The sequence below is a fragment of the Hypanus sabinus genome, chromosome 2 (assembly GCF_030144855.1).
Source record: "Hypanus sabinus isolate sHypSab1 chromosome 2, sHypSab1.hap1, whole genome shotgun sequence".
In the NCBI taxonomy this organism is placed as follows: Eukaryota; Metazoa; Chordata; class Chondrichthyes; order Myliobatiformes; family Dasyatidae; genus Hypanus; species Hypanus sabinus.
The window spans coordinates 14,687,828-14,700,851 of NC_082707.1; the positions used below are offsets into that span (position 1 = coordinate 14,687,828).

The 13,024-nt window shown below is 45.5% G+C and overlaps 1 pseudogene; it reads left to right on the forward strand.

The window, feature by feature from the left end:
- The first annotated feature begins 495 nt into the window (after positions 1-495).
- The window catches only part of LOC132403221 (extracellular calcium-sensing receptor-like), a 38,213-nt pseudogene continuing 25,684 nt past the window's right edge, over positions 496-13,024 (forward strand).

A 13,024-nucleotide genomic window follows, 5' to 3' on the forward strand; every position in this document is an offset into this window, starting at 1 on the left:
CGCGGGGCTGGAAACTGTTCCAAGAGCAGAAGGAGAAGAGAGGCTTATGCTGGTGGGAGACTGTACAGGGTACCAGTTCTCTCCCTAAGACGTTCTCGAAGACGGTTGCCCAGCTTGGTGGCTAGGGAGATCAAGGAATCCAAGCTGTCGATGTCATCCCTTGCCACCAACTCGCCTTCACGATGTCGCTGAGGCCATTCTGGAACACCCCGTGGAATGCCTCATCATTCCACTCCAAGTCGGGCGCTAACGTCCGGAACTCCACAGAATACTTGGCGACACTGTGGGAGCCCTGCTGGTAGGTGAGTAGACGCTTAGCGGCATCTTTACCACGGATGGGGTGGTCAAAGATCTTTCTCATCTCTGTGATAAAGGCGGGGAATGAAGAGCAGATATCCGACTGATTGTCCCAAACAGCAGTAGCCCACGTTAAAGCACTTCCCCGCAACAACCCAATTATATAAGTTTCCTTTGACTTGTTCGTGGAGTACGTGGATGACTGCTGATCGAACACCAAGGAGCATTGCAGAAAAAAGGCCCTGCACTTCGCCAAATCCCCAGCGTTCTGGTTCAGGTATGTGCGGCTCTCTTGGCGGGGGTATGGCTGACACGTAGGGGGTTGCCACTACAGAATGTCTGGACTGGTTTGACAGAGTTCCAGGAGAGGATGGGGTCAGATTAGTGGATACACGGTCCACCGGTCACTGATCTTCGTTATGTTAGTGGACAGGGAACGGAGGTTGTCCACGACATCCCGGAGAAGTTGATCGTGCAGACCCAATAGGGAGCCCTGGCTGGTAAGGGCTTTTTCCAGGGTCTTCGTGTCCGCTGGGTCCATATTGGCCTGTTTGTTCTGTTGCAAGGAGTGACTGAACGAACTCAAGTTCAGGACACAGGCACAAGTATTCAGTTTAGATGCTTACACCTGCATAAACGCCTAACAGCAAGCAGGAGGGATCTTGACACAGAGCCCTGATATGGAGCCTTGACTTAGAGAGACGGAATCTCATAAGTAAACCTTGAAACTGGAGTTAAACTTAGAACAAACGGTTCTAAGTGGTCAGGAAACGTAGTTATCTCACAAGAAGAACGCCAACGAACTGGCGACTAGTGGTTGTGATGCCGAGGTTCTTATACTAGAGTTCAAGATGGAAACCAGGTGTGCTGTCATCAAAGCGAATTAGAAGTACATAATTGGGAAATAAACGGTCGGAACCGAGGCACAATCAACCGAAATTAGGAACAAGGTAGGGAATAAATGATCCAGACCGTGACAGTTCAGATGGGGTGGAGTTTGTTAGGTGTGTTCAGGAAGGTTTCCTGACACAATATGTAGATAAGTATACAAGAGTAGATGCTGTACTGAACTGGTATTAAGAAATTCACCTGGTCAGGTTTCGGAACTCTCAGTGGGAGAGCATTTTGGAAAGGTTTAATTAGAATAAGGGGAAATATGAAACTATCAGGCAGGAATTTGGAAGCATAAATTGGGAACAGATGATCTCAGGGAAATGTACTGCAGATACTTGACAAATGTTCAGGGGATACTTGCATGGTGTTCTGCCTTGGTACGTTCCAATGAAACAGGGGAAGCATGGTATGGTACAGGAACCATGTTGAACATGTTGAACAGGAACTCCGTTCTAAATGGCCTACCCCTTATTCTTAAACTGTGGCCTCTGGTTCTGGACTCTCCCAACATCGGGAACATGTTCCCTGCCTCTAGCGTGTCCAATCACTAAATAATCCTATATGTTTCAATCAGATCCCCTCTCATCCTTCTAAACGCTGTTGAAAATCCAGTCACTAAGAAAAGTCTACAAAAGGATAAAAAAACTAAGAGATCTAGAAAAGTATAATGCTAGCAGGAAGGAGCTTAAGAATGGATTTAGGAGATCCAGAACGTGCCATGAGAAGTCCTTGGTGAGCAGGATTAAAGAAAACCTCAAGGCATTTTACAAGTATGTGAAGAGCAACAGGATAAGATGTGTGAGAATAGGATCAATCAAGTGACAGTGGAAAAGTGTGCATGGAATTGGAGGAGATTGCAGATACTTAATGAGTACTTTATTTCAATAGGCAATAGACAATAGGTGCAGGAGTAGGCCATTCGGCCCTTCGAGCCAGCAGCGCCATCCAATGTGATCATGGCTGATCATCTTCAATCAGTACCCCTTTCCTGCCTTCTCCCCATATCCCTTGACTCTGTTATCTTTAAGAGCTCTATCTAACTCTTTCTTGAAAGCATTCGGAGAATTGGCCTCCACTGCCTTCTGAGGCAGAGCATTCCATTGATCCACAACTCTCTGGGTGAAAAAGTTTTACCTGAACTCCGTTCTAAATGGCCTACCCCTTATTCTTAAACTGTGGCCTCTGGTTCTGGACTCTCCCAACATCGGGAACATGTTCCCTGCCTCTAGCGTGTCCAATCCCTAAATAATCCTATATGTTTCAATCAGATCCCCTCTCATCCTTCTAAAGCCCAGTTGCTCGAATCTGTCAAAATATGATAGTCCCACCATTCCGGGAATCAACCTCGTGAACCTACACTGCACTCCCTCAAAAGCAAGAACGTCCTTCTTCAAATTTGGAGACCAAAACTGAAGATAATACTCCAAGTGTTATCTGACCAGGGCTCTGTACAACTGCAGAAGGTCCTCTTTGCTCCGATACTCAACCCCCCTTGTTATGAAGGCCAACATGCCACGAGCTTTCTTCACTGCCTGCTGTATCTGCATGTTTAATTTCAGTGACTGATGAACAAGGACACTTAGATCTAATTGCACTTCCCCCTTTTCTAACTTGACACCATCAGTATTCACTATGGAAAAGGACCTTGGCGATTATAATGATGACTTACAGCGGATTGAAAAGCTTGAGTATATAGACATGAAGGAAAAGGATGAGCTGGAGCTTTTGGAAAGCATCAAGTTGGATAAGTCTCTGGGACCGGATGAGATGTACCCCAGGCTACTGTGTGAGGTGAGAGAGGAGATTGCTGAGCCTCTAGTAATGATCTTTGCATCATCAGTGGGAACGGGAGAGGTTCCCGAGGATTGGAGGGTTGCAGATGTTGTTCCCTAATTCAAGAAAGGGAGTAGAGATAGCCCAGGAAATTATAGACCAGTAAATCTTAACTCAGTGGTTGGTAAGTTGATAGAAAAGATCCTGAGAGGCAGGATTTATGAATATTTTGAGAGCCATACTATGATTAGGAATAGTCAGCATGGTTTTGTCAAAGGAATGTCGTGCCTTACGAGCCTGATTGAATTTTTTGAGGATGTGACTAAACACATTGATGAAGGTTGAGAAGTAGATGTAGTGTATATGGATTTTAGCAAGGTCTTTGATAGGGTACCTCATGCAAGGCTAATTGAGAAAGTAAGGAGGCATGAAATGCAAGGGGGGGACCTTGCTTTGTGGATTCAGAATCGTCTTGTTCACAGAAGCAAAGATTGGTTGTAAACGGGTCATACTCGGCATGGAGATCGGCGACCAGTGGTGTGCCTCAGGGATTTGTTCTGGAACTCCTTCTCTTCATAAATTTTATAAATGATCTGGATGAGGAAGTGGAGGGATAGGTTAGTAAATTTGCTAATGACACAAAAGTTAGGGTGTTGTGGATAGTGTGGAGGGCTGTCAGAAGTTGCAGCGGGACATCGATAGGATGCAAAGCTGGGCTGAGAAGTGGCAGATATATAGGACCCTGATGAGGCCCCACTTGGAGTTCTGGTCACCTAACTACGGGAAAGATATGGAAACTATAGAAAGGGTGCAGAGGAGATTTACAAGGATGTTGTCTGGTTGGGTAGCATGCCTTATGAGATTAGATTGAGTGAACTCTGCCTTTTCTCCTTGGAGCGGTGGGGGATGAGTGGTGACCTGACAGAGGTGTATAAGATGATGAGAGGCATTCATCGTGTGGATAGTCAGAAGCTTTTTCCCAGGGCTGAAATGGCTGTCACGAGAGGGCCCAGTTTTAAGGTTCTTCGAAGTACTGTACTACGAAAGAGATGTCAGGGGTAAGTTTATTTTTACGCAGAGAGTAGTGAGTGAGTGGAATGGGCTGCCAGCAATGGTGGTGGAGGCGGCTATGATATGGTCTTTTAAGAGACTGTTGGACAGGTACATGGAGCTTAGAAAAATAGAGGGATATAGGTAATTTGTAAGTAAGTACATGTTCGGCACAGCATTGTGGGCCGAAGGGCCTGTATTGTGTTGTAGGATTTCTGTGTTTCTAACCTAACAGAGAAGCGAGTGGATATTGGGCTGCTGGAAAACAATGCCAGAGAGTTAGTAATGGGGGACAAGGAAATGGCGGATGAACTAAATAAGTACTTTACATCAGTCTTCACTGTGGAAGACATTAACAGCATTGTGAAAGTTTCAGGTGCCAGAGGGCATAAAGTGTGTTAAGTACCATAACTAGAGACTAAGGTCTTGGGATCAGAATGGTCTGAAGGCAGGTACGTCACTGGGACGAGATGGTATACACCAGTGTTCTGAAAGAGGTGGTTGAAGAGATTATGAATGCAGCAGTAATGATCTTTCAATTATCATTAGATTCTAAAATGGTTCCGGAATCTGGGAAATTGCAAATGTCACCACTCTCCAAAAAAGGAGAGCGGTAGAAGAAAGGAAATTATAGGCCAGTTAGTCTGACCTCAGTGGTTGAGAAGGTATTGTAGTGGATTGCTAAGGATGTGGTTTCGGGGTACCTGGGGAGGTACATGATAAAATAGCACTTAGCAGCTTCCTCGAGGTAAGAATCTTGGCTGGTATATCTGTTGGGAACATGTGAAGAAATAACAGCCTTAATGAAGGAAGTTTTTCTGATTGACTGCCAGTGACTAGTGTGTTCCACAGGGTCTGTGTTGGGACCGATTCCTTTTACGCCAAATGTGAACGATTTGGATGATAGAATTACCCGTACTAGTTTTGTTGCAAAGATTGCAGACAATACGAAGATAGATGGAGGGGAAGGTAGTTTTGACGAATTAGAGAGGTTACAGAAGGGGATAGAGATTAGGAGAATGGGAAAATGGCACGTGGTATATCGTGTCGGGAAGTGTACAGCCATGTACTTTGGTGGAAGAAATGAAAGTTTTGATTATTTTGTAAATGGAGAGAAAATACAAAATCAAACCTGAGACGCAATGGGACTTGGGAGACCCTGTGTAGGGACTCCTAAAGCTTAAACTGCACGTGGAGTCTGTGGTGAGGAGTGCAATCACGATGTTAGCATTCATTTCAAGAGAACTAGAATTTAAAAGCAAGGATGCAAAGTTGAGACTTTATAAAGCAAGTTCGAGGACTCACATAGAGTATTCCGAGCAGTCTGGATGTCAGTACCTTCAGTTGAACTGTCTTTTTATGTATTTCCCCTTAGCTGTCAGTCTGTGGTTTTGTATTGCCATGTGCTCCTGTCCCCGCTCCGCCCCCTGTATTATTGAGTACTCCGTCTCTCATCTGTTCCTTATTATTATCTGTATTGCTGCCACATTTGTCTCATCGTGTTCCATCTATCATCTGCCACTCTGTTTATTGTTCAGCGTATTTCTGTCCTGTGTTTTCACCTTTTTGCTGCCAGATTGTGCCAGTGAATTTTCCTGAGCCTGTCCAACCTTTGTATCCATACTCTATCCGTCTGAATCTCGACTCAGGCTTTTTCCCGATTCTGTATTTTTTTGGATTTCTCTGGATGTTTTGAACTGTGCCTGAGCTTTGACGCGGATTTTGTTTGCACCTCGGCATTTGTTACTCAACGAATATCACTGTGTGCACAGCACTGGGTCTGCGATTGGATTCCTGTTCCAGCGTTCTGACAGTACAAACCTTCCTCGGCTTTGCTAACTTCCATCGCCGCTTCATCAGAAGTTACAGTACACTGGCTGTACCACTTACCTCATCTGCTGTCAGATTCCTCTGGTCCCCTGTTGTTGAAATAGCATTCTCTGACCTGAAGGAATGTTTCTCTTCTGCCCCCATTCTGATTCAACCCGACACCGACCGGCAGTTCCTTGTGGAGGTGGATGCGTCTGACATTGGCGCAGGAGTTGTGGTCTCTCAGCTCTCGGCCAAGGATGAGAAGGTACACCCCTGCAGCGCCTTCTCTCACCGCCTCACTCACACGGAGTGGAATTACAATGTAGGAAACTGGGAGCTTCTTGCTGTGAAGCTAGCTCTGGGGGACTGGAGGCATTGGCTAGAGGGAGCCAAGGTTCCACTCTTAGTTTGGACTGATGACAAGAATTTGGAATATATCCGTACTGCCAATAGTCTCAACTCCCGTCAAGCTCGTTGGTTCCTGTTTTTCTCAAGATTCAATTTTACTCTGCCCTTCTGCCCCGGTTCCAAGAATGGAAAACCTGATGCCCTCTCCCGAAGATCCCCCCACCACCTCCCGAGACCCCTGAGATCCCCGATTTAATCCTCCCTGCTCACTGTTTCGTGTGTGCAGCGCAATGGGATATTGAATTCATTGTGCAAGCTGCTCAACAGAGCGAGGCAGCCCCTAGTCAATGCCTCACGAACTGTGTTTATGTTCCCGGCTCTGTCCGCTCACAGGTATTGCAGTGGGGTCATTCTTCCCCGTTATCCTGTCACCCTGGAACCAAGCGTACTGAGGCCTTCATCAGTCGGTGGTTCTGCTGGCCCTCCATTGGAGATGACATCCACAACTTCGTCACAGCCTGCTAGGTATGTGCTCGAGGCAGGAACTCTAAATGGTCACCGGGTAGACAGTTACAACTCCTGTCTATCCCCAAGAGACCCTGGTCCCATATTGCCCAGGATTTTGTCACCGGTCTTTCCCCATCAGATGGTAACACCACCATTCTCATGGTAGTTGATCGTTTCTCCAAGTCTGTACACTTCATTCCTTTACCTAAATTCCCTTCTGCCAAAGAAACAGCCAAATTACCAGTACTGTACTGGATGTTTTTAAATTACATGGTTTACCTATAGATGTTGCGTCAGACAGGGGCTCTCAAATCACATCCAGCTTCTGGAGGGCATTCTATAATCTTCAGGATTCCACCAACAGACCAATGGCCAGACCGAGCGGACCAACCAATAGCTAGAGACAGTTTTTCAGCGTCTCGTCTCCCAGAACCCCTCTGTATAGAGTAAGCAGCTATCCTGGGCCGAGTACACGATAAACTCTCATCCGTCCTCATCCATCGGTCTGTCCCCCTTCGAGTGCTGCTTTGGCTAGCAACCTCCACTATTTCCTGCCCAGGAGGAAGAAGTTGGTGTTCCATCTGCCGAGGCATTCATCCGCCGTTGTCAGCGGACGTGGAGGCTCACTCGCTCTGCTCTTCTCCGTGTCTCTGCTAGGATCAAGCGTCAAACTGACCGCCATTGCTCCAAGGCCCCACGTTACCGCCAGGGACAGCGTGTGTGGCTTTCAACCCGAGACCTACCCCTCAAGGTGGATTTGCTTAAGCTCTACCCACGCTTCATCGGCCCATTTCCATTGCTAAAGTCATCAGCCCAGCTGCTATCTCTTTCCACTCCACTCTCCGCCGCATTCATCTCCTCGTGGACACCTTCCTCGTGGACTGGGAGGGCTGCGGTCCTGAGAAGAGCTGCTGGGTCCTCGTCCGTAACATCCTGGACCTCTCTCTCATCAGGGACTTTTATCGCAGCACCCAGCTCTATCTGCCGTGATGCCAGGAGGCGTCCGTAGAGGCGTCAGTACCTCCAGTTGAACTGTCTTTTTGTGTGTTTTCCCCTAGCTGTCAGTCTGTGGTTTTGTATTGCCATGTGCTCCTGTCTCCGCTCCTGCTCTACTCTGGCCCCTGTGTTACTGAGTACTCCGTCTCTCATCTGCTTCTCATTATTACCTGTATTACAGCCACCTGTGTCTCATTGTGCTCCAGCTATCATCAGCCTTTCTGTTTATTGCTCAGTGTATTCCAGTCCTGTGTTTTCATCTGCTTGCTGCCTGATTGTGCCAATGAATTTTCCTGAGCCTTTCCAGCATTCGTATCTGTACTCTGAATCTCGACTCTGCCTGTTTCCCGATTCTGGTTTTTGGATTTCTCTGGATGTTTTGATCTCTGCCTTAAATTTGATGCCGTCTTTGTTTGCACCTTGGGATATGTTACTCAATTAATATCACTGTGTGCACAGTACTGGGTCTGCGATTGGATCCCTGCTCCAGCGTACTGACACTGTGCTCCCTATCTTTGACAGGGTCTGCTGACACTGGGGAGGGTACAAAGGAGGTTCACAAAGATGATTCCAGGTTTGAACGGCTTCTCGTATAAAGAGCGTCTGATGGCTCTGGACCTGTATTCGCTATAACTCAGAAGCAAGACGGGTGACTTAATTGGAAACTGTCGAATGGTAAACGGCCCTAACGGCTGACTATATATTTGCATTAACGAGCAGGTATACCTGCTCAGGTATAACTAATAAAGTGGCCGTTGAACTATGCCTGAATATCGCCTGGACTCTGGGTCTTGACTTACAAGAAGAGAATGTGTAGACGGGAACTTCATTACCTAGAGCGTAGGTAATATCAAAAGAGAGAGATTTAAGAGATATTAAAAGCGGATTCTTCACACAGAGTGCAGTGCACATTTGCCATAAACTACCAGAAATAGTGATTGAGGCGGGCACATTAGCAACATTTAAAAGCCATCTAGATAGGAGTATGACTTACTCGACTGACTTCCCTACGAATTGGCAAAGATTCAGCACAACATCTAAAACTTTGACAACCGTCTATAGTTCAAGTCAAGTCAAGTAAAGATTATTGCCATTTAACTATATACATGTTTTAAACCGTATAATGTATATAGCAACGAGAGACCATTTCTCCGAACCAGGGTGTGAAGCAAAGTAGTACGCATAACACACGGTAAGGTTAAAATCTACAGAAGAAACACACAAAATAAAAAACGAATTAAAGTACATTAATATTAAATCTTGTAAGGTATGGAACAGATTAGCCAGTGACAGTTAGAATGCGGTGCGCCAGGGAGGTTAGAAGCCTTATGGCTGCGGGGAAGAACCTGTTTCTCATCCTGACCGTTCTTGTTTCTCATGCATTGTAGTCTCCCACCTGATGATAGAAAGTCAAAGAGAATGTTGGATGTATGGGTGGGATCCGTAATAATACAAAGGGCCCTGCGTGCCCAATGCTCCTGATAAATGTCCCTGATGGATGGCAGGAGACCCCTATTACCCTCTCAGCTGTTCTCACTGTCCTTTGTATGAACTTTTCGTTCGATGTTCGACTGCTCCCATACCTGATGGAGATGCAATTTTTCAGGACACTGCTAATAGTGCTCCCGTAAAATGGAGTTAAGATCGGGCGGGGGTGGGGATGGCGGTTGCTTTCCTCAATCTTCTTAGGAAGTGGAGGCGCTGCTGACTGGATGTGTGGTGGAGAGTAGATTCACTAGAGTATATTGCATCACAGCCTGGTGTTGAAATACCAAATCCTTTGAACGGAAATCCAACATCAAATAGTGGATACCGTGCAGTCCATCGGGGGTAAAACCCTTCCCCACTATTGAATACATCTACACGAAACGCTGTCGCAGGAAAGCAACATCCGTCATCAGTGACCCCTACCATTCAGGCCATGCTCTCTTCTCGCTGTTGCCATAAAGAAGAATGTCCAAGAATCTCAGAACTCACAGCACCAGGTTCAGGAACAATTAGTACCCCTCAACCATAAGGCTTTTGAAGTAAAGGGGTTAACTTCAGTCAATACTGAAATGTTTCCACAACCTATGGACTCGCTTTCAAGGACTTCAGTTCATGTTGTCGATATCTATCGTTTATTTTTTATTATTATTGAATCTTTATTTTTGTATTTGCACTGTTTGTTGTCTATTGCACACTAGTTGAGCGCCCAGGTGGGTGTGATTCTGTCATGGTTATTATTCTATTATGGAATTATTGAGTATACCCATAAGAAAATGAATCTCAGGGCTATATATGATATTCAATACGTGTAATTTGAAAATACATTTGATATGAACTTTGAAATGCGAGGAGATGAGACCAGCTTGCTGGGTATCATAGTTGGTGTGGAAGAGTTGGGACGAAGGCCTATTTCTGTAAAACACTATGAACCATCTTTCTCGACCATGAATAAGCGATGCCGTAACAATAAAAAACAACGTTGTTTTATTTAATAGCACCAAGCTGCTATTAAATCAGTTGAGTATCAGTCTTGAAATATTATGTTTAGAACTCTGAGCAGGGACTTGAATCAATAACCTCTGACTCTAAGCTGAGAACACTGATTCAGAACGAATTGCATACGGACAATCTGGGCGGCAAACGTAACGCAGGCGTTAGCTTAATGCTGTTACAGCACGAGGAACAAGGGTTCAATTCTGCTGTTATCTTTATGGAATTTGTATGTCCTCCGCTTGGCCACATGCGTTTCCTACCGTCGTTTTTGTTTTTTGCCACATTCAAAAGAGCTACGGATAGGGTTAATGAGTTGTGGACATGGTACAGTGGCGTCGGAAGCGTGGTGGCACTTACAGGCTGCCCAGCACAATCCTCGCTTATTTGACAGAATTGAATATTGAGGCTTTATAAGTCATTGGAGAGACCACACATGGAGTATTGTGGGACGTTTTGGGCTAATTATCTGAGAGTTATCTGTTGGCTTTGGAGAGAACTCAGAGGAGGTTCACAAGAATGATACAGAGAATGAAATAGTTAATGATTAGTAACGTTTGAATGGTCAGGGTCTGTACTCACTGGAGTTTAGAAAAATAAGGGTAAATATCATAGAAACTGACCAAATGTTGAAGGGCCTAGATAGAGTGGACGTGGAGAGGATGCTTTCAATATTGGTGGAGTTTGGCACTCCGAATACAATGCCTTCCCTTTAGAACAGAGTTGAGGAGTAACTTCTCTGTTGGTGAGCCAGAGGTTGGTAAATCCGTGGGATTCATTAACACAGACTGTGGAGACCAAATCATTGAGTATCTTTAAAGTGGAGATTCATAGGTTCCTAACTAGTAAGTTTGTCAAATGTTACGGGGTGAAAGCTGTCCCCATTACCACACACGACTATAACAACCTCTGGGGTCGGGAGAGATAATGACTCAGAAATGATGTAACAGCGGAGTAGACTCGATGGGCCGAATGGCTTAATTCTTTGTCTTATTGTCTTCTGAGCTAAGTTCTTTCACGTTATTACAGCCAGGTGGGTAATGGGGACAAGTCCTACTACCTATTAAATGCTCCCAATGGTATGCGCCTCAAACGGCCGCTAACAACCAGTTCTAGTTCCTGACCTTCACGTTCGCTTAGCTACTGAGCCTGGCGGAATCATTTCTACCGACAGGAGATGGGGCAAAGACGGGTTACTGGCTCCTTAATATCCGTCGCTTTGAGCAGATATGGCTCGTCAGCCATAGTTGACAGTTCATCTAGGAGAAGGAAGACTCTGATAAACCTCCGCTGCGTTGCAGCGATACCCGCTCACGAGAAAGGATTCGGGAATAAACCTCGAAGGAAAAATCTGGAGCTGGATTACCTAAGGCGGTCCTATATTGAGTTCAATGGTGACTGGCAACTCCTCGGACGCTGCTGGTACCAAACTGCATCGGTCTCTGCCATTCCTTCAGGTACGTGGAGAGGGGGGAAACTTGCTACAATGGCAACAGCTTGCTGTCCATATCCTGCTGCTCAGGCTTGCGTATCTACACAGCTAGGACGCAATATCCATGGCCATAACTGACCAATGGTGACCCGCACCTCACTAAATACTGCTACTGCTTCATAGCTCAGAATGGTAATCCAACTGGTCTGATTTGCATAGATTGGATTCCTGAAATCATCCATGCAAACCCTATCTGAACCTTCTCATTGTCTACAGATGCTTTAAAAGATAGCTCGAAACATAGAAAACCTACATCACAATACTGACCCTTCACCCCACAATGCACAGGGGTATCCATAACCCTCTATTTTTCTATGCTCCATGTATTATTCATGAGTCTCTTAAAAGACCCTATTGTATTCACCTCCACCACCGCCGCCGGCAACACAGTCCACGCACTCTCTGCGTAAAAAAACTATCTCTGACATCTCCTCTGTACCTACTTCCAAGCACCGTAAAACTGTACCTTCTTGTGTTAGCCACTTCGGCCGTGGGAAAAAGCCTCCGACTATCCACACGATCAATGCCTTTCATCATCTTATACACCTCTATCAGGTCACATCTCATCCTCCGTCGCTCCAATAATTCAATAACATTCCTACGAGAAATGCATGCAGAACTCCAAGTATAGCTAAATCAATTTTCTACAACACTTAAGGGTGACTACAAATTTTTCAATAGACTCCTGGAGTTATGCAGCACGAAAATAGACCCCTTCAAAATTTATCAATGCTGACCAAATTACATATATACGAGTGGCAATTCTGCCTGCGTTTGTTCAATATCCCTGCAAACCTTCCTATCCACGCATCTGTCCGAAAGTATTTTAACTTTTGTAATTGGACCCGCTGGCAGCATGTTTATAAATCCACCACCCTGCGTGTGAGAAGATTGTCCTCCAGGTTCTCTTAAGTACCCCCATCTCTGCTTTAACCTAGTTTTAGACGAGAAAGACTGTCATCAGTATCAGTGAACGGAGAGTGAAACTGGATAGAAAAATACCCGTTGGCCCAAAATTTCTGTATCCCCTCTTCTTTCGACCAACCTTGCACGAACTGGTGCCGTTTGGACCATGTGGACACGAGCAAACTCGACTCTCCGGTCCGGATTAATGTAAAATATTGCTTCGCTGATTCGTCATTTTTTTTTTTGATGCTCACCTAGAAGTGAGTAGCCGTGAGGCATTTCAGATTACACTGGGGAAGACAGTTTGATTAGACCCAGGATGCTGCCCTTCATTACGGAACCCGGTGATGTAGAGCATACTAGGGATTGTTTTTACTCGCGACTTTCTTCTTTAAAAATTATCCCTCAGTCCCTCGAGGAAGAAATAAGTGGCGCCTCTGAACGTTTACTTTGTCACGAACTATCAGTATA